This window comes from Mirounga angustirostris, unplaced genomic scaffold (genome assembly GCF_029215605.1).
Source record: "Mirounga angustirostris isolate CCGP_5_RB_7025 unplaced genomic scaffold, mMirAng1.0.hap1 SCAF_5, whole genome shotgun sequence".
NCBI classification, from domain to species: Eukaryota; Metazoa; Chordata; class Mammalia; order Carnivora; family Phocidae; genus Mirounga; species Mirounga angustirostris.
Genome location: NW_026991713.1, coordinates 26,503,927 through 26,531,817, shown reverse-complemented (window position 1 = coordinate 26,531,817; position 27,891 = coordinate 26,503,927). Strand labels below are relative to the sequence as shown.

At 41.0% G+C, this 27,891-nt stretch overlaps 1 long non-coding RNA gene across 1 annotated transcript; it reads left to right on the top strand.

Moving 5' to 3' along the window:
- Nucleotides 1-68: 68 nt before the first annotated feature.
- LOC129045536 (uncharacterized) lies at nt 69-24,101 on the top strand. The gene is made up of 5 exons (XR_010411393.1): nt 69-1,062; nt 2,491-2,600; nt 8,580-8,757; nt 9,829-10,051; nt 23,147-24,101. It is a non-coding gene; the product is annotated as an uncharacterized LOC129045536 (long non-coding RNA).
- Nucleotides 24,102-27,891: the final 3,790 nt, after the last annotated feature.

The window sequence follows — 27,891 nt, the reverse complement described above, 5'->3', positions numbered from 1 at the left end:
TGAGCCGAAGGCAGACGCTTAACGACTGAGCCACCCAGATGCCCCGACTTCCTAAAACTTTTTTTTTTTTTTTAAAGATTTTATTTATTTATTTGAGACAGAGAGAATGAGAGACAGAGAGCATGAGAGGGAGGAGGGTCAGAGGGAGAAGCAGACCCCCTGCCGAGCAGGGAGCCCGATGCGGGACTCGATCCAGGGACTCCAGGATCATGACCCGAGCCGAAGGCAGTCGCTTAACCAACTGAGCCACCCAGGCGCCCTTCCTAAAACTTTTTAAAAATTATTTTAAAAACTACTTTTGCTTGGGCAGAATATATGGGTTGGTTTTAAATGCCAGTTAATCTCCCCAAACTTCAATGGTCCCTGAGGAAGTTCTTGCTGGGGCACACACACGTGCAACTGAGGCAGTAGAATGAGTCTGTCTTCATCCCTTTCTCTGGAGAGTTCTCCGGAACTGGTAGTTTTGGAAAGAGACTCCCCTCATTCAGTTATTCAGCAGATACTTATTGAGAAGTTACTATAAGCCAGTCACTCTGCTAGGTGGGGAAGAAAGAAGATGACCAAGAAATACACAGTCCTCCAGGAACTCACTGTTTGGCCGATGAGCCCAATGTGGATTGGATCTGTAATCACAACATGGTACAATAAGGTCCATGCCTGAATGCCTAGTCTGTGGGAACACGGAAGAGAAACAATTCATCCTGCCTTGATTCAGAGGTGGGAGGCCTGGGGCATACTTGCATGAGGCTCCCTCACTTGGACACATCTCTATGCCATTTTCCTCACATGTAATACAAGGTATGATAACCATACCCACCTATGGTTACAGTGAGGATACAGAAAGCTTATAACAGTGTCAGGCACAGAAAAATATTTCACCAAATCATTGAGCTGAATTATTTTAGCTATGAGGGTTTTTCTTATACTCTTCACCCTGCCAGGGCCCTAAGAAGTATGAAGGTCAGAATCACCTTTTCCTGTTGTGATTTGCAGTATGGAAATAGAAAGTGCATGGTCCTTCAGTACTTTTACCAGGACTCTGAAAATAAGGAATATGAACTGGTAAGCCAATTCAGAGCATATTCAGAATTGGGATGGGATTCTGATCTAACATGTGACTGTCATTAAATGAATCCCTACAAACATTGAGCTACCGATTTGTGTAAGCTACCAGAGATAGAAAGATAAAGAAGACATAGATCCTGCCCTGTAGGATCATAGCCTGCTGGGGAGACAAACATAACAGCTGGCAATCATGATACTGTGTGGCCAGCTCAGAGGAGGGAGCAATTAAGTTGGCCACAGAGGAGGTGGCACCTCAATGGGGCTTTCATAAGTTCTGCCCAAGTTAGTATGTTGGTCCCTTTGGGGGACACTAATGCATATGGACCCCAGAATTCCACTTAATTTATTTATTTGATATCCAATTTGACAAATAGCACTTCTTGCCATGGGTCTACAAGATGCTTCCATGGTGCTGTCAAGGGAATCTTATTTATAGACTAAGTGGCCCATATTATCCAATTCTGTACATCGAGACAACAAGACATTGAGAAACATGTGGTTTATTTATCCACAGTAGAATTGGATCTGGCTTCAGATTTTAGATTTCAGGCATATTTGGGGGGGTTCTTTGTGCCATTCCTAGCCCTTAGTTCTTCCTCTGAAAGACGCACAGATTAAAATTAGATGTTGCTGGCATAGGTGGAATATTTTTAATGTAATTACTGCCTGTTTACTTCTTAGAATCACAAACAGAGCTTAGAAGAACAGGGATGTCTATCTTGTTGGCATTTACTGTTTTTGTAGGAAAATTAAAGTCTCACAAAGACACAGTTCAGTGAGCCAATTAACCCTTGTTTGTTAAAATTATATAAAATATATGGCAATGATTCTGAAAGCTATTATTAATTCAAAACATAGGCCATGAAATCCGGGTTTGAGTACTTAAGAAGTAAAAAATAGACCCAACGTCTTGATAATATTTATATTCATTTCATTTTCACATTCTGTCTCTGGCCAGTGCTGTTTTTAGTGTCAGATTACATTCCTAATGGAGAATATTTGTGGAAAATATTTGCTATAGTCTGAATGCTTATGTTCCCCCCACCCCCATTTATATGTTGAAATTCTAACCCCCAAAGTTGAGGATCTTAGGAGATGGGGCCTTTGGGAGGTAATTAGGTCACCAGGGGGGAGCCCTCATGAAGAGACCCCACAGAGCTTCCTAGCTCCTTCCTCTGAGCCAGGATACAGTGAGAAAACCCGAGCTCTAAACCAGAAGAGGTCCTAGAACATGACCATGCTGGTGCCTTGCTCCTAAACTTCCCAGCTTCCAGAATTGTGAGCAATAAATTTTTGCTGTTTATAAACTACTCAGTCTGTGGTATTTTGTTATAGCAGCACAAACAGACTGAGACAATATAAAATGGATTAGATCAAATAATTATTATTCTTTCTTTTGGTGACATATAACCTCCTTCTTGTCAGCTTCTAGGAGATGAATTGATTTAATCAGGACTTTGCTGATACCACAGTCTTTGGCATGACTTCTTGGCTCATTGCTGATCCCAGGAAAAGACTGAGTGCCGACAAATGAAGTAAGTCAGTCCATTCATAGACTGGTGGTGAACTTAGTGCCTCTGGCTGTCATGGCCAAGGATGAGGGGGATCTGTCTAGGGAATAGTTCTTTGAAGGCTCAGAGTATCTGTAATAGGTGGTGGTTCTTACGCAGGTAGGGGGCATAGATCCCTTTAAGAATGTGAAAAGGCTGTCAAATATGCAGGAAGAATGCAGGCTTCTTTGTGGAATCATTCTTTTAAAAAATGCACGTGTACACACATACACACCACAACACTTGGCATTTAATTTTTAGGAGATTCCCACTACACCTGAATCCAGTTCACTCATCCCGAGAACCCTAAGTCTGTAGGGTCCCCGGCATCAGACTTCATCAGCATCTAGGCCTGACTAGTCACTTTTTGGTTTTGTAGAGTATACGGAAGATTGGCGTCCAACAGAATGAAGTTCAATGTTTCTGTTGGATTTCACTAGCATATAATTCCTGGTATGAAGGGCTAACCATGGTATTGGAAGGAAGGTGAAACCATTTGTCTAAACCCTGATCTTTATACAGCTGATCACAGATCTTCTGTCCTATGGGAAGACAGGCAGGTAAAGGGCTTGCAGACATGAAATGTATGACAATCTCTAGCTTCTAGGAGCTTTCTGCCTTCAGCCCATCTCTGTAGTACCAGGGATCCTAGACAGGAAAGGACTGAGACTTTTGTGCCCAGCACACTGGGAATAATTGTTTTCAGGGGGAAGTTATATAGAGCCTCATCTACTTTATATACTGGGAAATTATTTCTGACAATATCTTTTTGTCCAGCCATCTGCTTGGATCAAGTTTCTGCCAGCCTCTGGAAGAAGTAATTATTCCCTGCTCTGAAACTGAACTCCATGCTGGCTGTCTGCTGAGGGAGTGGACACTTTGGTTGTCTGTTTTCTATTGTCAAGGGTTCTTTTGTCACTTACTATTGTCAGCTGCTGATTTTCCAACAAACACTATCTTTGAGGCTAAAAATAAACCCTCCCAACACAAGTCCTCTCTTTATGATAATGTGAAAGACTAAATAGAGCAGTCAATTGTGGATATAATTTTATTCAGGCTATCGCAATAGAGGGAACATTTATTAATGAGAAATGTCTCAAAGAAAAGGAAGGAGGCCTGAGTTTTATAGAGGCAAGTAAACAAGGGAGTCATCCACAAGTCTTACGGGAATCACGAGGAAAGATAGAGGTGGGTCTTATCTCGGAGTATGGGAAGGCTGGGTTGTCCTTTGTGGTGGTTAGCTATTTCTTGAAACGCAAAAGGCTGGGGGGATTTCTCAACCTCCAGTGCTTTCAGGGAGCACAGAGTTCAGACAAAGTTCAACATTGTCAAAAGTCACATCGTTTTTTTTTTTTTTTAAGATTTTATTTATTTATTTATTTGAGACAGAGAGAATGAGAGACAGAGAGCATGAGAGGGAGGAGGGTCAGAGGCAGAAGCAGGCTCCCTGCGGAGCAGGGAGCCCGATACAGGACTCAATCCCGGGACACCAGGATCATGACCTGAGCCAAAGGCAGTCGCTTAACCAGCTGAGCCACCCAGGCGCCCAAAAGTCACATCTTTTTAACTTTCAAGAGCCTAAAGCAAATTTGGAAGAAAAAAATTGTTTTTGTAAGGTTTGGGTGTGAGGTAAAATCAGAATTCTGGCATCTTGACTGCCTGTTCTAGAAAAGACACTTAAGCTGTCTCCTCATTTGATTTGGCCAAAGAAAAATGAATGGTCTGCATGATCAAAGCTTAAGAAAAGGAAAAGAAGCAAAGCTATTATGACTTTCCTAGAGACATAGAGAACCCATGGAACAATTTTCAATTTGTACCAGTCATGGGAACTCTGTGACTTACAAAAATTAATCAGCATGTATGTTTTGAGCACCTGCTGTATGCCAGGCATGGATAAAGATGCTGGGCATACAGCAGTCAGTGTACCAGTCCAAAATTTCTCCCCTCGTGGAGCTCCCTGCTACAGAGAAGAAGAATGCACAGAGGGACAGTGAGAGCCAGAGGAAGGGGCTGTGCAGTTTTTCAAAAAGTTTGGTCCGAGAAGTTTCCATAAGACGGTAACAGGAGTAAAGCCCTGAGGAAGTGAGGGAGGGAGCCGTGCTGAGGCCTGAGGGAATCTTTTGGGTGGAGGGAAGGACCAAGTGTGAGGGCCTGAGATGGGAACTTGCCAAACATTTGCAAGGAATAGCAAGGAGGCCAGAGTGGCTTGAGTGCAGCGGGCAAAAGAGCAAGTAGTCGGGGCTGAGGCCGGAGAGTCGTGGGAAGCAGAGGATAGATAGTCTGATGGGCCATCGTAATGACGTTGGCTTTCACTCAGGGTAACTTGGGAAGCCACTGGTTGACTTTTGGCAGAGACATGACATCGTCTAATTTCTATTTTCAAAGGCTCACTCTAGCTAACATTTTAAGAGGGCTGAAGGGAAACACCAAAGAGGCTACTGTGCCTTTCTCGAGAAGGTGGGGGCTTGGATCAAGATGGTCATGGTGAAGTATAGTGAATGTGTGATGTGCTGCTCAGCTCCCCTTCACGAAAGAAAGATTGATTCCTCCAGCAGCTGGGAGGCCCCTAGCTAATGGCTTTTGGCTGTCAGCCGTCTTCAAGAATTGCCTCCTCTGAAGAGAGCTGTTGTGCCCAATGGCATTCCCCCTTCCCAGAGCAGTCTGCATCCAGTGACCTGTCAGTAAGGTGTATAAAGGCCTGGTGCCTCACCTCAATTCAAGACAATTCCCAAGGGCTGTCCTAGCTCAGAGCTCCTTGTGCAGGCAGTGCCCATTGTGACCGAATCACAGCCCAACTTTTCCTTCTGCCCAAACCTGTTTGCTTCCCTCCTCAGGCGTGGTGGATCCCAGGAGCACTCCCAGATAAGCTTCCTGCCCACTGAGCTCCATCTCAGAGTCAGCTTCCAGGGGGACATAACCTGTGACACGGAGAGGGGAGCAGTGGTCAGAAATATATTCTCAACATATTTTGAAGGTAGAGCCAAGTGGATTTGCCGATGGATTGGATGTGATGTTAAAAGTAGAAAAAAAAATCAATGATGAAACACTGAGATTTTTGTCCCAAACAAACAAAAGGATGGAATCACTATTAACAGATACGAGAAAGACCATGGGAAAGGCAGGGGTTTTGGGGGTTGGTGAGGAAGGTAGGGAATATAATAAATAAAAATAAACTCTTAAGATTCATGTAGGTAAAAGGTCAAATTCCATTTCCAGGAGGACAGTCTTAACTTTGACTTTGAATACTCCCAACATTATACAGTTTTAGATAGCATCTGTTGTAGTAGACGTTTCATTTAATTTGAGGAATGTGAGAGCAATTAAACATAAAAAATGTGAATGCATATTTTCAACCATTACACAATGGTTGCTAATTCATAGAGACAGAGAGAGTCGAAGTAGTTTTATAAGGGAACAAAGCCAGCCTTTGTTCATTGGCACATCCACCAGGATATGTACCAAGAAGATGTTTGGGTTTTTTTTCTGTAAGGCCCTTATAATTTATAATACAATAACAGGCTCCCATGAGAAGTTGAAAAGAAGCAAAACTGCTTACAAGCTGTATATATCACACACCCAGACAAAAATCCCAAGGCAACATGGTAGTAATCACAATGACATGACACCACCTTGTACAGATAGAGCTCTAAGAAAACTCACAGTGAAAAGAAAGTCTACTGTAGAGCACAACAGGTAGAACATGAATCTTGAACTGGTCCTTGATAGAGTAGAGAGTAAGTAGAAAGGCTTGGGAAGGGTGTTTCTAGAGGAAGGAGGAATGTGAGAGAAGGCCCAGAAGTGAGGATGGGTAAGACAGAGACTAGCAACAGTTGTGATGAGTCTGCCTCCCAAGAAGATTACATCAATTGGGTAAAGTGGGGAAAGTCAGCTAACTTCTAAAACCAGGCAAGGAGTTTGGAGTCCTCCTTTTGATTACTAAGGGAACAGAAGTAATTTTCTCAAAACTTTTAAGGTGCCAACATGCATTGTGAATCTCCAAAATGGAAATGGGCGGTATTTCCCAAACTTAATTGACATTGGAAGCTTTTTTCCATGATACCACCTGTTACCATCTTTGGGAAGATTGATTCTACAGGCATATGGAGGCAGATGACACTCAAACATGGAGTGTGCTGGGAAAACTAGTGGCTCAAAGCTGCCAAAAGTAACCAAGATTTTTAAAGGACACGGACAGTATTTTGGGTGGTGTGCAAACAGCATTAATTCATTCTCATCCTCTCGCAATTCATCCTCACTGTTCGCAGCATATTATGGGCCACTTGGAAAGAGATTTGTGGTTCTCCGGGCCTTCTTTTCCTGCCTTAGTGATTGATAAGTCTGTCATGTTTTTTAATTGTACGACCCTTGTATTCTTGCAAGATACCTTCCTGGCTTGCTGTCACTGCATTTAGTTCAGGCGGGAGGTTGTGCTGCCTGTTCTTCAGCAGGCAGTGGGCTCTCTGGTCATTGTCAGATGCCAGGTGGCACCTGTAAGACAAGCAGGAAGGAACTGCTCTTGCCCCATGACAGCAGCCCCAAGCCAGAAGGCTCTGTCTATAGCCCCAGGCCTTCGCGGTCTGTCCCCACTCTTGCCAGGACTTTCTGTGTCTTCGCTCTCTTCCCATTTGGGTTCTCCTTTGCTTACTCTGGTGCCTCTCACTGTAAGCCACTTAGAAATTGAACTTGACTCTTTCTTCTCTTCCTTCTGTAGATCAAAAATGTCTGAAAATAGCTTGGTGTTTTGTCTGTTGGTTTTGTTTCTAATGGAGCCTCTGTCAAGTCTATAGGAGTAGTTGTCAGCCGGGGGAAGGGGTGGGGGGGTGGTACTATACCCCCCAGCCCTTTACCATGTGGCATTTGGAAATGTTTGGAGGCATTTGTGGGGGGGGCTTGTCCCCAGGCATGGGGGGGGGTACTGCTGCCATGTCATGGGTAGGGGCTGTGCATAGTGTGGGAGGTTGCCCTCCACAATGCAGAGCTGCCTTGCCTGAAATGCCAGGGATGTCCCCAATGGGAACCACTGTAAGCTTCCCAAACTGCAGTCATTTGAGTCCCATTTGGATAATTTTCAGTTTCGAATGTACCACCAATGCCATTCTTAGTTTAATATTTTTTCTTTGAATTAACTCATTTAAAAAATCTTTCAGCAATAATATGTTTAAAAAAACATAATAGTATGTTTAAAAAATAAAAAATAGTATGTTTAAAAAAATAGTATGTTTATATATTTTACAGTACTCATAGAAATAAATACCTAACACTTCATTAGTAACACATACATGAAGTTTGGGAAATACTGGGCCCTTCTTATACCTTGTTGGGTGCTTGAAGGGAGCATTAGCCCTGCATTCATTCTCTCTTCTGAACTATGAAGGTTTAAGCAAGTGCAACTGATGGACTCCTTAGAATGGGCCTTCTAAGGGCAAGGGCCATGTCCCATGTTTAATGTCCCATAAAGGTCATTTATTTTATATAAAGAAGAAGTCTGTTCCACTGCCAATGACGGCATTCTTGACCCAAGCCCGCTGTCTCTTTGCTGGTTGCAAAGTCATAGGATAAAGGTGAGGATTACTTGGCATTTGCCTCCTTGGATTGTCAGCTCCGTGACTTTCCTAATGCAAAGTCAGGCACAAGCTTCGTGATTAATGAGTCTCGGTGAATGAATGAAAACCTGAACAAATGAATGTATGCTTACCCATCACCACTAGACAAACCATGGGGCACTGTAAATGTTACTGTCACTGAGTAAAAAAAAAGGCTTGCACGTGTTTCTTGGGCAAGTTCCATAACTTCTCTGCTTCAGATTCATTACCCCTGAAACAGGGATAATGGCACCACCCTGGCGGCACTGACATGAGGAGTCCCTGGGATCAGATTTGTGAAGTGCCTAGAGCAGCGTCAGGCATAGAATAAATGTTACAGAAATATTCGATGATGAATGAATCGTGTCTGTCTTGGACTTAGGTATTCAGTATTCGTGGAAAGAGGGAATCAACAAATGCTGGGTCGCAATGTTCCTACACCCACATCCTTGCTGCGGAGCAGTTCCCGCAGGCAGCCACAACCCCTGAAGGAGAGCATCCCAGGCTCCGGTGAGGGGTCCTGCTGCAGTCCTCAGCACAGAAAGAACTCTCCAGAACAGGTAACCCAGGGTGAGGCGCCCCTTCCCTCCACCTCATTATAGGCTGCACCAAAGCTGTGTCCTGATTTACTCGAGGCGATGCTAGAACATATCCAGTGAACTAAATTCCTGCTCCGTCTCAATGGACTCGTTCCACGGGAACACCATATTCACCTACACGGAGCCCAGAGGTGGAAGGGAGACAAGAGAGAGAGGGGTCAGGGCCCGGAGAGAGTTTCTGTCATGAACCAGGCACAGGGAAAGTGATCTCAAGTGTTTTGTGTCACTTCATCCTCTGACAGCCTTAGCAGCCAGGATTTTAGCCTGATTTCCCTTATTTTACAGGTCAGAAACCTGGTGCTCCAGGCAGCTAACTAACCCGGCCAACGTCACTCACTACAATACATAGCATTGCCAAAATTTGAACTCATACCCACCCGAGTTGGTTTTTTTTTTAAACCCCCCAAGGTACAGCCGAGGGCCCGGAATGACCATGTCAGCTTCATACTAAAATGTTTCCAGCCCACCTGCTGGATCTTTGGTGTCAACACCTTTCTCCTGTCATTAGGACAGAGATTAGGTGAGCGATGTTCATGAAATAGGCGTGCTTTAACCGCTCCCCCTGCGCCGGCCATGAAGTCATGGAACGTAGCAGCAAAGGGAGGTTGCAGTTACTGCCCGTGGGATTTCATCAAAAGCCAAGATCATCCTGGCTGAGACAGTCGGCAGGCAGGGCATGGCTCGGCTGTGAATAGAGCATTTGTCTCATTGGCTGCAGGAAAAGGACTCTATTCATAACCTTCTCCTGATAGCCTTTTGTACGAGAAAGTGTAGGAAAAGCCAGATTCTCTGCAAGAAGGGACCTGTTCCTGTTCTCTGAGCATGGGGATTCCTTATTCCATTCCTGGCAATCCTGATTTTAGGTAAATGGGTTACATTTTCTTTCTCCCACAATTATGGGGGCAGCACTAAGAAGTTGTCTTAGTATCTGAGTGTACTGGGTAGCAGTCTGACTTGATCTAGCTAAATGGAATCCGAGCTCCTCCTTGCCTTCACTAAAGAATCTCTTTGCTCTCTGTCCTCACCCCAAAGCCTTCCTTCTGTCTCTAGGGAGTAGACTCCAAAACTGTTTCCAAAGTGAAATGTCATTAATATACTCTACCCTCTGAGGAATAATCCTCCTGCCTTTCATAGCTGACTGTGACTGCATCCGGCCTCCCAAACAGCTTACCTGATTAAATCACCCACAGGATTGGGAAGTGACCTATCATCTGAATTTGTTAATTCCAGCAAAGATTATGTGAAGTTGACATTGGTAAGTCTCAAGTTTGGGCTCCGTGTAATGATCTGAGGCATTCCCTTCCTGGCCCCGTTGACCATGAGGTAAACAGATCTCCAACCATGGTGGCCTCCCTTGCCGTGGGAGGGATTATGCTCAGGCAGAAATGACCCCAGTATTCAAGACTCGTGGTGAGTGTTTCAGGCACAAACCCACATGGATGCATCTTCACTGCTCCAATCTCCAGTTGGCACTTGTAAGAACCTCTTCCCTCCCATGTGCAAGCTGTGGGCGTCCCACATCAAGGCACCTTGGTTTCCTCTTCTTCAGACTCTACATCTCACACGCCACCTCAAACTTTCCTGCTCTTACCTGGTTCTTTCATTCATTCACTCACTCATTCGTTCATTCAACAAATATTTTTTTGTGGCACCTATAATATGCCAAGCACTGGTGAGGGATATCATAGTGAACTAAACAAGCATACATCCTGTCCTCATGGAGCTTACCATCTAGTGAAAAGTTATAAGATACAACAAGTGGTAACAAGGAAAACATCAGTGAGCTATGGGAGCATACTGAAAGGAGGCCCACTCTCACCTGGGTGTCAGAAGGTTCCTGTGAGGACACTCTGGTTCCCCACTCTCTGCCTCAGTGCCTCAGGCCTGGTCCCGGAGTTCTCTCATCGGTTAGCCTTCCATTTTGATGGCTCAGTTGGACCATTTATTTCACTTTCGAGTTCTTCTCTCCAAGATGCCACCTCTCAGTAATGCCCCTTTATTCTATGAACCACAGCCAAAGATGACAGGGTGAAGGCTATCAGAGATTATTTTACAAATGTTAGTCAGTGACTATGGAAATGGGGAGAAAAAGGTTGACATGAGACACAACAGCTTGTAACCTGGAAACATTACTGTAAATTCGATGTGCCAGTTCTAGAGCACTGGTAACAAGGTGCCATTTCTTGTGCCTGGCCCATCACCCTACTCAGGCAGTACATACTGTCCCAGCCTCTACATCCAGGACCCCAATATTCTAAGAGGTGGTGTCATATAATATTATTTCACTTGCCTCTAGTTTGCCTAGGAATTAGTTTAAGAGTGTTGTTTCATTTGTTTGCTAATTCAAAAAAAGTAGTTATGCCAATGGGTCAGGTGCTGTGCAAGGCAGTGGAGGGGGCTATGGTGACAAGACATGAGCAGCGTCTTGCTCAATGCAGCTCGTGTCTATGTCCCAAAGTCAAATGAACAACACATCAGGACATCAATGGAGATGCTACCACACTGAAGGGGCATCATGTTGAGGCCAACTCGCGTGGCCCAGACTTTACAAAAGCCACAGTCCACGCTGCCACCATAGGGTATTGGCAGGAACTTCCAGAACTTTCCACCTGCTCTTCAGTCACTTGTTATTTCATTTTTACTTTTATTGAGGTAATGCGATTCTATAAAGAGTCAAATAGTCTTACACAACTGAGTACAAAGAACATCCCTTGACCATCCACTTCCCTCATTTAAAAGTCCACCAGGGAAACCACTTCAATTTATTTAGCTGTTTCATTTTGGATTTACCATATCTCTTAATAGCTGCTACCCCTTGATTTTTTTATGACAATTATATTGAGGTATAATTCATGTACCATGAAATTCACCCTTTTAAATAATTGTACAATTCATTGATTTTTTTACTGTATTCACAGAGTTATGCCACCATCACCACTGTGTAATTATAGAACATTTTCAATACCCCAAAAGAAACACCAAACACATTAGCAGTCACTCCCCATTTCCTCTGCCCCCAGTCTCGAAAACCACTAATCTACCTACTTTCTCTATGGATCTGCCTATTATGGACATTTCATGTAATGGAATCATGCAGTATGTGACCTTTGTGTCTGGCTTCTTTCACTTAGAGTAATGTTTTCAGAGGTCATCCATGTTGTAGCACATGCCAGTAATTCATTCCTTTTTGTAATTGGGTGATATTCCATTGTATGGATATACCATTTTTTGTTTATCCATTCAATAGTTGATGGACATTTGGGTTGTTTCTATTTTTGGCTATTATGAAGAAAGCTGCTATAACATTTGTGTACAAGTTTTTGTGTGGACCTGTTTTTAATTGTCTTGGGTATATGCCTAAGAGTGGAATTGCTGAGCCACTGATTTTTCAAGCTTTGGGCATTATCTACTGGCTTCTCACTGTGGAGTCACTATGGAGACATCTTACCTTCCATTACTACCTCTCCCCCACATACACACTTCCTATCCTTCATTCTCCCAATGTTTATAACATAATTTTGATTGGATTGATATTAATATGATAATATAAATGTTAAAATATGATTAATTTTCCTTAAGGAACTTTTGGTTTTACCTGGAGTTATTTGTCTTGTTTGTTTATTTTCTATGTATTTATCACCAATTCATCTTTATTTATTTATTTTTTAAAGATTTTATTTATTTATTTGACAGAGAGATAGAGAGACAGCTAGAGAAGGAACACAAGCAGGGGGAATGGGAGAGGGAGAAGCAGGCTCCCGGCCGAGCAGGGAGCCCTATGCGGGGCTCAATCCCAGGACCCTGGGATCATGACCTGAGCCGAAGGCAGACACTTAACAACTGAGCCACCCAGGTGCCCCTCACCAATGCATCTTTAAACTCTTCCTCAGGAGTTTCATTTCCTCTCCAAATATTCATGCATTAGGCATTCTATCAATTTCATCATCCTAAGTTTCTCTCAGAGTCTTCTGACTTGCTCCAATCTAGACTAGTTGTTCTCTAGACCTGTAGCATGGCTGTTATCCTGAGATTGCCCTTCAACAACACATAAGGGGTTTCTTTCACCTCTCTCTTGTGTTGAGTTCCTTTTGTCCTAGATCCCATATCTTTCTCTCTCTTGTTTCACTCCCTTATTTTTGTGGGATAGCTCCTCCAGTTGCATCCTGAAAACATTACGTAGTGTATGTTGTGTCAGAACTTGCCTATCTGAAAAGGCTTTATATTATTTAATTATTGCTAATTTTGTTTTTATTAATTTTAATTTTTGCTAGTTTCACTTGGTATAAAATTCTATAAAATTCATTTTTCTGCAGAATTTTTTCTAGTTTCCAGGACAGTTGCTATTGAAAAGATCCAAGCCATTCTGATTTTTTTTGGTCAGAATCTAACCAGTTTTTTACTCTCTAGAAGCTTTTAGGATTTTCTCTTTGACTCAAGTATTCTTAAATTTTAAAAAATGATATATTTTGACTAATGTATCTTGTTCTTTTTGCTGGACACTTGATGGTCTCCCTTTATCTGGCAATATCATTCAGTTCTAAGAATTTTTCTTGAGTTATTTCTTTAGTGATTTTATTTCCTCCACTTTCTTATTATTTTTTCCTATTTCTGTGACTCATATTATTTGGATATTGAACTTCCTGACTTGGTCCTTAAATGTTCTCATCTTTTCTCTCCTTTTTTCTGTCATTTTGTTATCCTTTGGAAGGTTTTGTCAAATTTTTCTTCCAACCTTTTTATTTTATTTTTTAAATTAAAAATTTTTTTGTTTTATTTTTGAGAGAGAGAGACAGAAAGAGTGAAAGAGTGTTTGTGTGGGGGTAGGACACAGGGAGAGGGAGAGAAAGAATCTTAAGCAGGCTCCATGCCCAGTGTGGAGCCTGTTGCAGGGCTTGATCTCACAGCCCTGAGATCATGATGTGAGCCAAAATCAAGAGTCTGACACTTAGCCAACCCACCCAGGCACCCAAATTTTTCTTCCAACCTTTTAATCAGATTTTTAGTTTACGCCGTATTTTAAAATTTCTAAGACTTTTTTTTTGTTTTATGAATGCACCTTTTAAAACATCATCCTATTGCTTCATGTTTTTGATATATCCTTTTAGCTCTCTAATAGTTTTCATCTTATTACTTAATTTCTGTTTTCTCCAAATTAATTTAGTCTTTCATGTTTGAGGCTTTTTTCAAATGTCTGGCGATCCTTGGCTGTGCATTTACATTTAAAATTGGGGTACTAAAAAGCTTAATGACAGCTCTGTATTGTGGTTGGGGCTTGAAGACCACAGATCACATGTAAAGAGATCAGGCTGGGCTGTTTAATTGGATAACCCTAGTATCAGTATCTTTAGATCTTTCCTTTGAAAGGTGTTTTTTGAAAAATTGTCTTATATCCTGCACAGTATTATGGGAACCAAGTGATGGAAGAGGGCTAGGAGCTATTGAGGGGGGGGGTCTTAATATTTAGTATTTAATGCTTTTGTTTTCAAAACTGTTACATCTCTCAACTGTGCCATGTGTCCCCCATCTCAGAGACCTGTTTTACTCTCTCCAGGGCATAAACCCCATTTTTTGCTGAGGTAGAAAGAGAGTGAGTCACCTGGTTGCACAAAGAAAGGAAGAGGATTTTTGTTGGGGGTAGGGGTGTATCTAGTCCTTAGATTTCTTTCTTCCCCATTCATCCCCAAATTATAAACTCCTGTTGCTTCTAATTCTTGATACTTTTGGGTTCTATATTGGAAAATGGGCTATATTTAGCTTGCTCACTTAGGAATTAGTTTTCCTGGGTCTGCTAGGTAGGTTATCTTTCCTCCTGTTTTTTTTAACTTGCAATGTTTTCTAGCTATAATTTCCCCTCCAATTCTCTTTTTCTCTTGGATTTATATCTTTTTAAAAAATACCTTTATATCAGTTAGTAGGAATCCAGAGAAAGTACAGGAAAATATGTCTGTTTAGTTTTCTAACTTTAAAGAGCCTTTCTAACTTTAAAGAGTTCTTCCTTTATATATATTTTACTGAGAAAATGCCCCAGTATGTAATTTGCTCTCTTAATGATTACTTTTTAAAGGTAAGGAAGACAAGGAAGCTACAGCAGTAATTTTGGAGGCATATTAAAGCATTTCTTGCTGACAAAATTGACAAAATTGTTGCAGGTTAAAATGAAATTGCAGTGACCTTAGTTCACAAAGACAAAGCTATCTTAAATTTTGAAGAGTTACGTAAATTGTGAAAGTAATGAGGGAATGTGAAGGTAATGAGGTCAATTGTGAATATTCATGATGGAGCAGCACACGGGATAAAGCTCTGGACCAGGTTGGGCTGGGAATGATGTTTTACAGGTATAGTCAGAGAAAGCATGCCTGGAAGAATCCAAATTGTTTTTGAGGGAGAGCCCAGAAGACAGCATTGATTGTCCTATTCAAAGGAAAGGCAAGACTGAGACATATGTTGGAAAATTGGATGGGACAATAGCTCAGGATCAAGATTGAGAACAATAAAAGAGGGCTGGATACTTCCCCTTTTATGAAATACCATATGCATAGTTAATGCTTATGGGAAAGGTTTAAAAGATTAATAATATCCAATGTTGTTAAAATGTTGTGAAGAACAAGCATTCTCATATACTGTTGGAGGGTATATACTGATATAGCCTTTATTGGAGAGTAATTGTTAATTATGTGTTAAATTTTTAAATGTTTATTTACTTTGATTTATCAGTTCCACTCGTAGGATAATGATTCTGTAGGAAAGACCAAAAAATTGATGTATAAAGATGTTTATTACATCATTGCTTGAAATAAAGAAAACTAGAAACAACCAAAATGCACATTAATAGACATGTGTTTAAATTCATAATATTGCAGACCTGCATAGAACTCTTGTGGTTCATTCTTCATAAAGAGTAGCGTTGAAAAGAAAGTAATTTAGTATTTTTCAAACAACATTGAAAGAGGTCTAACTCATAACTCATAGTTCCATTTAAGTTTATTCTTGTTATATGGCCTTATAGTTGAATGCTTAGAGCTCTGTATGTCAGGCAAAATAAGGTCAATTAATATATATTGACACATAACAGTATCTAAAATACATTATTCAATTTAAAAAGTATTATAAAAAGTGTTATAAAATAGAATATATAGCATGATCTACTTTATGTTTGAAAAATTTTGAAGGCTTTCAGCTTCAAGTAATGGCAGAGTAGTTTGGATCAGATTAAACCTCTCACTGATAATAATTATAAACTCGGCTTATAGATCTACTTCAAGGCACTAGAGAAGGACCACAAACAGACACAAACTAGAGGAGATATAATCCACATTTAACTGGCTTTTCCTCCCGCAGACATTGAGCAATCTGCAGGACACAGACTTATTGGACTGAAGAGTTAGAGGCCAGGGTACAGGGCTGCCAGAGCAACTGCAAAGTAAAGGGGGAAGGGAAGTCCCGGAAGTTTAGGAGTAATAGTGGGGGAGCCCCCAGATCTATGTACAAAATCTTCTCAGAATCTTGGCTGACTTCTCAACTGCAAATGCCCAGGGCAAGACTCCAAGGAGCATAGTAGAAAACAACAGCTGGACGGTTGAAAGAACTGAGCAGAGATCTCATCAGCTGCCTGGTGCTGGGGAGACAGAGTTTGGAGTTAAAGCCTATGAAATTAGAGGGGCTTGAGAAACATCTCTTGCATTCCTATGGTATACCTGAAGGATCATCTTTCTGGACCACATCCTAGGACTATGAGCTATATCCTAGGACTAAGGGGGAAAAAAAAAGTATAATTCATTTAATAAAACCTAGAAACAAGCCTGCAAAGGATTAAGGTTATCCACAAGAAATTTAGCTGCTTTCTGGAATAAAACCCAATACTCACCAGAGGACGATAACAGAATTTAGAGTTTCCACAATGTATCATTTACAATGTCCAGTATACAATAAAAATTACCAGACACACAAAGAAGCAGAAAAATATGCCCCATAATAAATAAAGAGACCCCCTGAAAAAACAGAAAAAAAAGGAGACCCACAGACAACACAGTTGCTGGAATTAGTATATAAGGATTTTAAAGTTACTATTATAGATATGTTAAAGAATTTACAGGAAAAAATGGATATAATTTGTGAACACATGGGGATTTTAGGAAAATGCTAAAAAAAGAACCATACGGAAATCATAAAATTGAAAAAGTACAATATCTGAAATAAGAAAATACAATACCTAAAAAATTATTGGATGGGATTAACATCAGTTGAATCTGAATATGACAGAAGAAAAATCAGGGAACTTGAAGAAAAGCCAATAAAAATCACCAAACAGAAGGGGAAAAAATGGGGGAAAAAACCCCACCAGAGTCTCAGAAGGAGAGGAGAGAATCAATGGGGCAAAGAATATTTAGGGAAGTTTTGGCTGAAATTTTTCTAAGAAGCTCAGTAAACCCCAAGAAGAAAAAAAAACCAGAAAAAATTCCATATCAAGGCACATTTATTGTTAAATGGCTGGAAACTGAGGATAAAGAAAAACATCTTTAAAAGAGCCAGATAAAAGACACATCATATATAAGAGAATAAAGATAAGAAAGAGATGATTGTTTACCAGCAATGAATGGGGTGGGCATGGAGGCAAAACTTCCTAGACCCTCTCTCCAGGAAAACAGCAATTTAACTTATGAAAATACCTTTTTAAATAAATCATTCCAAGTCTCTGGGAATTGTCCCAAGGGCAAAAAGCATACAGAAATAGAGAAATATTTATTCAAGAAAATCTACTAAATCTTGGCAAGAACAGTGAGAGTCTGGGGCACTTGAGCCACCACGGCTTCATTACCCCACCTCTCCCCAGACCTGCGTATGGAAGCTTTACCGTGGACATGTGCAGCTAAGAGGGAGGGCTCCCTCTTCCCTGAGCTGCCGCTCTGGGGCTCTGGTTTCACCCTTGGAGGGGCAGACTGCTGGCTTTTTAAAAATCCTCCCCAGCTCCCACACTGCTGGAGTTCTAGTCCAGGTAGGCATGGCAGAGAGAACCAGGTCTTGCTTCCTCCACCCAGACCCCCACTGATAGGATGATGTTCTGCCCCAGATGCACTGGATCTTGACAGGCATGTAGTTTTTACTGCCATATGCATTTTCAAAATTCATTAAGCTGTAACAATTGAGATCCATGTATTACTGTATCAAGTTTTACCTCATTTTTTTTTTTAAATTAGAAGGGAAAAAAGTCGTTGGCATTGCACTGAATTTGTTGATTTACCTGAAGAAATTAGAATTTTACAATGCTGAATCTTTCTAGTCAAGAAAATGGTATTCTGTGCAGATACTGCTAGTGGCCTCCCAGTACCCACTCTCCCCTTCCTCCTTTGAAACAGAGCCCTGATTTTCACCTCAGCCTACATTGCCATAAAAAATAAAGGACTAAATTTTCAGCTTCTCTTGCCCTAAGTATGAGCATGTGACAAAGTTCTGGCTAATGAGAGGTAAGTAGAGGTGTTGAATGGGATCCAAGGATCCTCTATAAAAGATATTACCTCAGTTGTGAGTGCCCATTTGCCCTTGTGACTGTCTGGAATGTGGAAATGATGGGTGGAATTCCAGCAGCCCTTTTGGGCTATTGGATGACTTGAAGCAGGTCATTCAGGCTTGAAGATGACAGAACAGAAAGTTAGGGGATGACAGAACAGAACACTATTCCTTTTATACCAGTCCTAAACTACCCATTAGGCTTATTTTATGTGAGAAACAACCTCTTTTGTTCAAGCCACTATTGCTTTGAGTTTTCCTATTGTATACAAATAAATTTGATACAAATCTTCCTATTTATTTTTAAGCCTTATGTGAATTATTTATTTATTTATTTATTTTTCTGGAAGTCATTTTTGTTCATGAAATATATGCCTGTTAAAATTCATTTAAGTTTTTTTTTAATTTACTTATTTATTTATTTATTTTTATTATGTTATGTTATTCACCATATATTGCATCATTAGTTTTTGATGTAGTGTTCCATGATTCATTGTTTGCATATAACACCCAGTGCTCCGTGCAGAACGTGCCCTCTTTAATACCCATCACCAGGCTAACCCATCCTCCCACCCCCCTCCCCTCTAGAACCCTCAGTTTGTTTTTCAGAGTCCATAGTCTCTCATGGTTCATCTCCCCCTCTGACTCCCCCCCTTCATTCTTCCCCTTCTGCTATCTTCTTCTTCTTCTTCTTTTTTTTTTAACATATAATGTATTATTTGCTTCAGAGGTACAGATCTGTGATTCAACAGTCTTGCACACTTCACAGCGCTCACCATAGTACATACCCTCCCCAGTGTCTATCACCCAGCCACCTCATCCCTCCCACCCTCCACCACTCCAGCAACCCTCAGTTTGTTTCCTGAGATTAAGAATTCATCATATCAGTGAGGTCATATGATACATGTCTTTCTCTGATTGACTTATTTCGCTCAGCATAATGCCCTCCAGTTCCAGCACGTCATTGCAAATGGCAAGATTTCATTCTTTTTGATGGCTGCATAATATTCTGTTGTGTGTGTGTGTGTGTGTGTGTATACATACACACAATATATATATTGTATATATACAATATATAAAATTGTATATATTGAATTGAAAAGAATTATTTGTTCTTTGATGTTGAGTTTGATAAGTTCTTTATAGATTTTGGATACTAGCCCTTTATTGGATATGTCATTTGCAAATATCTTCTCCCATTCTGTCGGTTGTCTTTTGGTTTTGTTGACTGTTTCTTTTGCTGTGCAAAAGCTTTTTATCTTGATGAGGTCTTCATTTTTGCCCTTGCTTCCCTTGCCTTTGGTGATGTTTCTAGGAAGAAGTTGCTGCGGCTGAGGTTGAAGAGGTTGCTGCCTGTGTTCTCCTTTACGATGTTGATGGACTCCTGTCTCACATTTAGGTCTTTCAACCATTTTGTCTATTTTTGTGTGTGGTGTAAGGAAATGGTCCAGTTTCATTCTCCTGCATGTGGCTGTCCAATTTTCCCAACACCATTTGTTGAAGAGACTGTCTTTTTTCCATTGGACATTCTTTCCTGCTTTGTCGAAGATTAGTTGACCATAGAGTTGAGGGTCCATTTCTGGGCTCTCTATTCTGTTCCATTGATCGATGTGTCTGTTTTTGTGCCAGTACCATACTGTCTTGATGATGACAGATTTGTAATGAAGTCCGGAATTGTGATGCCACCAGCTTTGGTTTTCTTTTTCAACATTCCTCTGGCTATTCGAGGTCTTTTCTGGTTCCATACAAATTTTAGGATTATTTGTTCCATTTCTTTGAAAAAAGTTGATGGTATTTTGTTGGAGATTGCATTGAATGTGTAGATTGCTCTAGGTAGCATTGACATCTTCACAATATTTGTTCTTCCAATCCATGAGCATGGAATGCTTTTCCATTTCTTTGTGTCTTCCTCAATTTCTTTCATGAGTATTTTATAGTTTTCTGAGTACAGATTCTTTGCCTCTTTGTCTAGATTTATTAAACTTCATTTAAGTTTAAATTACACCACTGATAGCCTTTCTTGTTCTTCCAATCACATATGTATGGTAAAACTTTCTGAATGGAGGGTAAGTAATTCTAGCAGCTAATGGTTTTTCAACTGAAGAAATGAATTTAACTTAGTTGTAACTGAAATGTTCCAGAAAGCTTTTTACTTCCATTGTGGTATGTATTCTGAATCCTTGCACATGCAAAATGTCTTTATTTTGCCCACTCACTTAAAAGCTAGTATAGCTGGTAGACTCAAAATTGTATTTCTTCAAAGTATGTAGACATTTCAATGTTGTCCAATATTCAGTAGTAAAAATGAAATGTTTATTACCTTGTGTCCTTATAGGAAACTATTTCCATCCTACCCCACCATTGAGTACCAAGGATTTTCTCTTTAATTTTTTTAAAGGTTTTATTTATTTACTTGAAAGAGAGAGAGAAAGAGAGAGCACAAGATGGGGAAGGGGCAGAAGGAGAAGCAGACTCCTCGCTGAGTAGGGAGCCTGAAGCAGGGCTCGATCCCAGGATTCCAGGATCATGACCTGAGCCAAAGGCAGCCGCTTAACTGACTGAGCCACCCAGGCGCTCTGGATTTTCTCTTTAATTTTTGAATTCATAAATATCAGTGGAATATATCTGTGTACCTCTCCTTTCAGTATTCTTGCTGAGATAGCAGGACCAGAATTGCTGGTTTTTAAAATTTTACCCAAAGAATTTGAGTACTTATTTAGCCTGGGAGAGTATTTTTCTATTAACGGCTTCCTGTCATCCTATCTATGATGTCTTAAATTCCTATTAAACAGATTTTTTTCCTTTGGAATTTTCTGCATTTTTTTTCCTTATAATTTCTTTCCCTGACTTTTTGCTTTGTATTCGGGGGGACATACCTTGATTTGATCTTCCAAATCACTAGTTTTCTTTTCAGTTGTATCTATTCTGTAACTCATCCCTGACATTCAGTTTTATGATTTATTAATCAAATTTTTAATTTTTTAGATGCCTCTATTTTTCTCTGATTGCTGTTTTTTCTATGGTAGCTTCCTCTTATTTTATGATGCAATATCCATGTATCTCAGACACTAAATAAAATATTTTCATAGCTCTCTTTGGCTTGCTGCATTTGCCTTTTCCTCAGAGGTCAGTTTGCTACTGATTCAGTTTTTAGGTCTTGGGTTTGGTCAAAAAGTCTGGCAATTCTGGTTGTTCATTTTCATATGCAAATTGATCAGTATTGATAACCGGTATCACTTCCTGGGCAATTGTCAAGGTTACATTTCAACATCCCTTGCTAGGCCTGCCCTCCATATGGGATGACCGACTGTGGCAGATGTGCTGTGCTCTAAGGTTAATGGGCAGGGGGATAGGCCAGCAGGTTGGTGGCACTTTTTAAATAAGTGAGTAGGGAAAGTTACCCTCTTTGGGCACCTCAGGAGCTTTCACACCTATTCCAAGTTGCCTTTCCTTAATTAACAGTTCAGTAACTTGTACCCCATGCCCTTCTGTTCTCTCTGGCCCTGATCCTCATTCTATGAGTTCCTATGGCTGGTCCTTTACTTTACTCAAAGAGCCTGGGGCAAACACCATAATTACTCTTCTCTGTGCACCCTGGGGGAGGGGTCCCAATCAAGCATCCCACAAGGTCCCTCCTGCTGACCTTGAACTTACCTTTGTTTTAGGAAAGCCATACAGTCATATTAACAGTCACTACTGAATACCTGCTCTGTGCCAGGAGCTATACAAAGCAGAGAGGACACAGTAATGAATAAGACCCAGGATTACTTGTCCTGAGGAAGCTTACAGGCTGAAGAATTACTCATCCAGCAGCCCCCTTCTTCAGTTGTGTTTCTCAGCTCTCTGGTATTTTTGTGAGTCTGCTACCACCCAGAAATTCTTCCATTTTTACTCAGCCGGCATTTTCTAGGGAATGCCTAGGACTTAGTCTTATTTTATGTATCCTATTTTACTGGGATTTGAGAGGAAGGAGAAGTAGCCATGTTGGCTCAGTCCACCATCCTAAACTAATCACCTTTCTTTTCTTCAAGTGGAGGAGAGATGGCTGAGTGAGTTCAGATACTCTACAACCTAGGAGCAAAATAGATAGTTTCCACACTCCATAGGAAGGCTTTGAATAGAATTATTCTTTTACTGGCTGTGGCTCTGGCATTGGGGTCTCTGGAGATTGCGGGGAGAAGTTACAGAGTTCTCATCAGATTCTAATGTTAGGGAGCAAGTCTAGGGGTGATACTGTGCAACTTGACATCTTGCTCTTTCATTCTGCTTCTTCTAACATCATTCATGATCACGTTAACAACTGTGACTTTAAAAATATGGTAGAGAATGTGCCACTTTCAGAGCATAAGAACAGAAGAGCATCTGATCCCCACACCATCCCTCATACATCCTGACCACCCTTCTCCCAAGCTATGCTTTGAAAGAAGAAGCTTTTATGAATACGCTACAAATTTTGTTTTGCTCTCTGTTATCTGGAGACCAACCAGGCATGTGGAGTCTTTAGGTCTCCTTTGGAACCCAGAAGATCTTTTATGCCTTTCCATTGCTCCGTAGCTTTTATAGAAAAACCCTATTTTCAGAGTCAGTATTGATTCTAGTTGACCTCTGTTGATAAGTCCCCTCTCCCTTACTTTGTTTTTGTTAGAACCAAACTGAGTAATAGGCTGCCTTCCCAGAAATAAGGACAAGCACCTCACTAGGTGACTTGTTTAGCCACCCTTAGGCAAACACCAAATTGAATATTTAGCAATTTCTGTTTTGAAGCTGGGGGCGAGGAGGAAAGGGCCCAAGGAAGCTAACTCCCAGTTCCAAGAAAGTATAAACACTATTCATGACTTTTCTTTAGATGATTATCATTTTAACCAGTCGCTGCATCGTCAACATCTGATACTCATACCACATGAGGTGACAAAGTCAATCCGTTGGCCCGTCTGCCCCAAAGCCACAGAGATCTTGTCTTCCAGTGATGATTTAATGAAGCCCAAGTCATCTTGCAAAGAGGAAGTGGAAAAGGATTCAAACAGCACTTTTTTGGCAGCAACAATGGTTCTGTGGCTGTTCTCTTTTAACATCATGGCTGATGAATATGTCAGAGCTCTTTAGAGACAGTGTCCTCTCTTACGTGTGTTCTGCAGTGCTCAAAAAAAGGGAAACTTGTCTTTCGTGGCTTCCAAGAAAAAGTGTTTTTCTCCTCTTCTTTTTGTTTGTTGCACGTCTAAATCCCAGAATCATCTAGGAAGAGGAAGGGGGGTAAGACTTTCAAAAGAATTGAATCTCTCATTACTAAAGTAATAGTCCACCCTGCATTCACAGACGCTGGCATGTGCAGAAAAGAAGGTACTGTTTGTCTTACTGCATCATAATTTGGATGTTTGATTTAACTAGAGAAGCTTTGTATTGTAGCCAATATGTACTAAATAAAGTTACCCCTGAGACTAATCCTCAGAAATTGGATAAATGGAACTGTGCGCTCTGGTAAAATGGCTCCCTAGGAGACCATCCCGGGAAGATAAGAGTACACTTCACCGTATACCGAAGAAGTGGTATAGTACGCAAGCGCGCGCGCGCGCACACACACACACACACACACACACACACACTCACCTAAATTTGCATATAGAGGTTTGACTCCTTTCAGAACTTTCTTAGATTCATCATGAATATGTTTATTTATGCCTCTCCCTTCTGATAACTCCCCATTTTTCTTCTTAATCCATCTTTTTTTTTTTTTTTTTTTAATTATTTGACAGAGAGAGAATGAGAGAGAGAGCACATGAGAGGGGGGAGGGTCAGAGGGAGAAGCAGACTCCCTGCCGAGCAGGGAGCCCGATGCGGGACTCGATCCAGGGACTCCAGGATCATGACCTGAGCCGAAGGCAGTCGCTTAACCGACTGAGCCACCCAGGTGCCCTTCTTAATCCATCTTTAAAACAAATTGTGCATTTTTCTGAGTTAGAGATTTTGAACTTTGCAGTACCCACCTGTAAATCAACTGATCAACATGTGAAGACTCCTTTGTCTTTGAGGGAAGGGGAAGGAGTGCACAGAAAGATGGAAGTTGATTTCCTGGGGCCTTTGGCTCAATGTTAGCTCAATTCTAAGAATCTAGATTTAGGAGACAAACAAAATGTCAGACTGGCCTCTGTGGTTTCCCCTCCATCTTCTCACTTCTTAGAGGTCTACTCAGTCTTTGGAATTAACATCTGCTAATCTCAGGAGACTATGTAATTGAGTAAAAAGAGACCCAAGTGGCAACAGTAAGGGACTTGGAATTAATACATCTTTGAAGCCAAAATGTTTAGCCTAGTAAGTATAATTTGATAAACACTGGATATAACTTAATTAGGCCTATGGATAAAGAAGGGAAAAAATAACGTTCTCCATTGTGAAGAAGGAATTAACTCTATGGTACACACTGGAACTAAAAACATGAGTCCAAATTTGGAGACAGAACGGAAACCCTTATTTAAGTTCAAGAGATTTCTTAGACTTGTCTTTTACTTCCACACACAGACTTATTTGGAGATTTTAAATGTCTATGAAATCTAGTATAGACTGCTACATTTGGCTTCTACTGAAAAACATTCAGACTTTACACTTTTGCCATTTAAAATGGGAATGTTAGGGGCACCTGGGTGGCTTAGTTGGTTAAGCGTCCAACTCTTGACTTTGCTGCAGATCATGATCTCAGGGTCGTGAGACTGAGCCCCGTGTCAGGCTCCACGCCCAGCTCCCTCTCCCTCTGCCCCTCCCCTCTCAAATAAAATAAAATAAAATAAAATAAAAAAATATGAATGTTATTCAGCCTTAATGGAGAAGGAAATTCTTCCCCTTGTGACAACATAGATGGACCTGGAGGACATGATGCTAAGCAAAATAAGCCAGACACAGAAGGACAAATACTGTGTGATTCCACTTACATAAGGCATCTAAAGTAGTCAAATTTATAGAAACAGAAAATATAATAGTGGTTGGCAGGGACCAGAGGGAGGGGGAAATGAGGAGTTGTCATTCAATGGGTATAAAGTCTCAGTTATGCTAGATGAATCAATGTATTTATATTTATTGTTTGTATGTTTTTATGTTCTATGGATTCTCTCCTTCTCCCTCTGCTCCTCCCTCTGCTCATGCTCTCTCTAAAGTAAATAAATAAATAAATCTTTTTTTAAAAAACTGATACTTGAGCAAAAGGAAAAAAATAAGATATAAGGTATGACTATAAACAGAAAACTAAATTTCCTTCCATTTTTTATTCAAAAAATATTTATTGAGAGCCTACCGTGTGTCAGGTACTGTGCTAGGCACCAAGGATTCAGAGACAAGTAGAAATGTCCATTCCTGGTCTCAAGGAGCCAGGGAAATTCAGACAAGCATTCATACAAGGATAATGAAATATAATGGGTGCTACTTGCCACAGGGCATGAGGGCAGAAAGAGAAGAGGAGGGGTAAGTTCTAGAAAGGAATTACAGAGGCCTCTCCATAGGGCTTCTCAAGACATGGTAGCTGCTTTCCCCAGAGCAAAGATCCGAGAGAGAGAGAGAGAGAGAGAGCAACCAAGACAGAAGCCAGGGGGTTCTTTAGAACTGGTTCAAAAGTTACGTGCCATCATCTATGCTGTATTCTATTGGTCACACAGATCAACCCTGGTAGAGTGTGGGAGGGAACTACAAAAGGGTATGAGGACCAGGAGTAGGAGCTCACTGGGGACTGTCATGGAGACTGGCTACTACAGTTCCCTAGAAAGCAATAGGGAGAGGACATGAGTCAAATAAAGTATTGCCGTTTATTAACTGAGCCATCAACCAATAACCCTCATTACAGGTGTTGATTTAAAATGAATAGAAGCACAAGGCTTAGGCCTTGAGGCCTAAAGAGAACCTCTTACTCCTTCCTGAATTTAAATTTTGAGATCTTAGTACACTCTAGAAGGATGCATGGGGTAAAGATAACCAAATGACGAAGAAAATAAGATGACCAATAATTTGAAATATCTCCCTGGGCAATTGCAAAGAGGAGGTAGAGAAGATGAGAGAGGGCTTAGTCTATGTGCCCACCCAACTGCATAAAATAGAAAAGAAAGAGAACCATTCCTAGGGACAGCAACCCTGTCCTGGTCCCAGACTCCAACCACTCAAATTAGCAAGTCCTCTTCCCTTCGGTTGGGGTCAGGAAGCTAGGAAGAGGCAAGATGGCAAGAAGGAAGGAATTGAAAATTCCTTTTTCCTGCACCGAAGGTAACGTTGTTCTCTCATTCACGTGAGGAAACTGAAATGTGGAAAGATTAACTGAAGGTTAGTGAAGCCTATTTCCAAGATGCCATGAAAGAAGATCCCAACTTTTAAATTCAGCCATAGTGGTTATATTGGGTCAAAGACACCATAATTGCTGTTGAACTTGTGATGTATCCATTTGTGGGGGGGGGGGGCATTTCTTCTTTATGACAGATATTTGGGTTTTACATTAAAATAACCAAAGATAACATTCAAGAAATAGAAAACATGGGAGGGAGACTGGAATCGTTTATCACTACCTGTTCTTTGCAGAAGTAAGGAAATTGACATCTCGAGAGTTCATGGTTGGGAATGAGGCTTAGGTCTTTTTCACCCAAAGTCTGGTGCTTTTTCCACTGTGGAACTATGAAGGGGTTCCTGAATATATGCTTCCTCTGAGATTGGTTCCTCTTCCTCAGCTGTGCAAGAGGACAGCAGAGTATGGTAGAAAGAGCTCTGGTCTTAGAATCAGAAACCCCAGGTGAAATGCCAGCTCCGTTCTGCGTAAGTGTGTGTAATCTAGGCACAATCTCAGTGGTTTCTTCTTCTGAAAAATGGTTATAGTAATATTTGCCAACCTGTCAGGATAGTTGTAGGGATGAAAGAAGATACTATCTGTGAAAGATCTGTATAGGGAGTAGGTGCTAGGTAGAGGTAAGGAATCAGTGTTTGGAAATCTAAATCTATAAAGTGTCCAACTGCCAACCTAAAATGGCCATGTCCCTGGCTTCTTACATTTCACTACCTCTAGAATTTTTTTTAAAATTCTCCATCCTTAGGCATTGCATCCCCTCTTCCTTGCATGATTTTGTTTCCACTGATGGTGGTCCAGCTGAATTCTGGACCCCCAGTTCAAATACTGAGAGAGGTCAGGGATTCAGTTATGGGGGTGGGATGAGGTTTACCCTTCTCCACAACCACAAGAATGAGCAGAGCATGGGAGTACTACTTACCTATCACTTAATAGGAGTCTTCCAAAGCTTTAGCTTCTTGGGTGAGTATGGATATTGAGACTGACCGGCAACTGCTCCTGCTAACAACAGAGATTTATTATCATAGAAAATTATTTCAGTCCACAGAGATTCCATAGGGACCAGTGTATGGTCATGGGTACCATTAATAGCAGAACTGTTTGGGAAGGACATTAGCATTTATGTGGTGCTTCCCACACTCAAGGCAGAGAATAAGGAGTGAGGCTGGTGTCATTCTTGCTTTCCAGAGGAGAAAGATGAAGTTCCGAGAGGGTTCGTTGGTTCGTTCAAAGTCACAAACTTAGAAATGGTGGCGTTAAGACCTGAATCCAGGTCTTTGCACCTCCTG